The sequence below is a fragment of the Colobus angolensis genome, unplaced genomic scaffold (genome assembly GCF_000951035.1).
Source record: "Colobus angolensis palliatus isolate OR3802 unplaced genomic scaffold, Cang.pa_1.0 Scaffold94, whole genome shotgun sequence".
Taxonomy (NCBI): domain Eukaryota; kingdom Metazoa; phylum Chordata; class Mammalia; order Primates; family Cercopithecidae; genus Colobus; species Colobus angolensis.
Genome location: NW_012123376.1, coordinates 4,380,038 through 4,381,839, shown reverse-complemented (window position 1 = coordinate 4,381,839; position 1,802 = coordinate 4,380,038). Strand labels below are relative to the sequence as shown.

General features: G+C 55.0%; 1 pseudogene across 1 annotated transcript; it reads right to left on the bottom strand.

Moving 5' to 3' along the window:
- Positions 1 to 472: 472 nt before the first annotated feature.
- Positions 473 to 1,667, bottom strand: LOC105504652 (annotated as a pseudogene). The gene has a single exon (XR_001000638.1). The product of XR_001000638.1 is annotated as a tubulin beta-8 chain-like (transcript).
- Between the last annotated feature and the right edge of the window lie 135 nt (positions 1,668 to 1,802).

Sequence of the window (1,802 nt, the reverse complement as noted above, 5' to 3'; positions counted from 1 at the left end):
CTTTTAGGGTTCCAGAAACAGAGGGCCAGCTGGTCCCCTAGAAGTCTGGAACATGGGATAAGCCAAGGCTTGCCTTCACAACAGGTTTTCCACCACGGAGCCGCCCAAGGCCCAGGGCATCCCCAGGTTCATGTGAAGCCTGCCTGCCATGTCCACAGCCCATGCCGACCCCTCCTGGAGCCACTGGAATGCTTGTTCCTGGGCACACGACAAACCCAGACAGCTTCAGCCTTGCAGGACAACTGTGGGCATCTGGCAGCTGTAGCCAGAGGGCCCATAGAAAGAAGTTGGAGTTGAAGCCAGATGCTACGAGAATACTTTATTAGGCAAAATCATATACTATAAAAACGCTTTAAAATGCAGCAGGAGGAGAGGTGAAGACACAAACGAACAAGTGCGTAGTGACACATGGCAGTCAGAACACAGTAAACAATCCACACTGCTTCCCCCCTTTACCTAGGAAAGGAAAGTTCTAGGCCGCCTCCTCTTCCTCCTCCTCCTCCTCGGCTGTGGCATCCTGATACTGTTGATACTCAGCAACCAGGTCTTTCATGTTGCTCTCGGCCTCCGTAAATTCCATCTCGTCCATCCCCTCGCCGGTATACCAATGGAGGAAGGCCTTGCGCCGGAACATCACTGTGAACTGATCTGAGACAGGCTTGAAGAGTTCCTGGAAGGTGGCTGACATTTTTAGCCCCCGGGGTGGGATGTCACAGACGGCTGTTTTAACGTTGTGGGGGAGCCAGTCAGCAAAGTAGCCGCTGTTCTTGAATGTTGAACATTTGTTCATCCACCTCCCTCATGGGCATGCGACCCCTGAAAATGGCAGCCGCCGTTATGTAGTGGCCATGACGGGGGTCGCAGGTGGCCATCATATTCCTCACATCAAACATCTGCTGCGTAAGCTCAGCCACGGTCAGGGCCTGGTACTGCTGGATGCCCCGGCTGGTCAGTGGGGCAAAGTCAGGCATGAAGAAATGCAGCTGGAAAACGGGACCATGTTCACGGCCAGCTTCCGCAGGTCAGCATTCAGCTGGCCTGGGAAGCGCAGGCACATGGTGACCCCACTCATGGTGGCAGACACCAGGTGGTTCAGGTCACCATAGGTGGGCGTGGGCAGTTTCAGGGTCCTGGAACAGATGTCGTATAACGCTTCGTTATCTATACAGAAGGTCTCACCTGCATTTTCTACGAGCTGGTGGACCGAGAGGGTGGCGTTGTAGGGCTCCACCACCGTGTCTGACACCTTGGGCGAAGGCAGGATGCTGAACATGTTCATGATCCTGTCTGGGTACTCCTCCCGGATCTTACTGAGCAGAAGGGTACCCATCCCAGACCCCGTCCCCCCACCCAGGGAGTGGGTCAGCTGGAAACCCTGCAGGCAGTCACAGCTTTGAGCCTTCTTTCCGACAACGTCCATCGCTGACTCCATCAGCTCCGCGCCTTCTGTGTAGCGCCCCCTGGCCCAGTTGTTTCCGGCCCCACTCTGACCAAAGATGAAGTTGTCGGGCCTGAAGATCTGCCCGAAGGGCCTCGAGCACACAGAGTCCATGGTGCCTGGCTCCAGATCCAGGAGCACAGAGCGGGGCACGTACCTGCCACCGCAGGCCTCGTTGTAGTACACGTCGATGCGCTCCAGCTGCAGGCGGCTGTCCCCGTGGGGACAGTTACAGTTATAGTTAGTCAGTTGCACAGTTTAGGCACATGTAATGGCACAGTTACAGTTATAGCTAGTCAGTTGCACAGTTTAGGCACATAGTTCTGCTACCAATGTTTAGTAGTGAATTAAACATTTTGGGCCG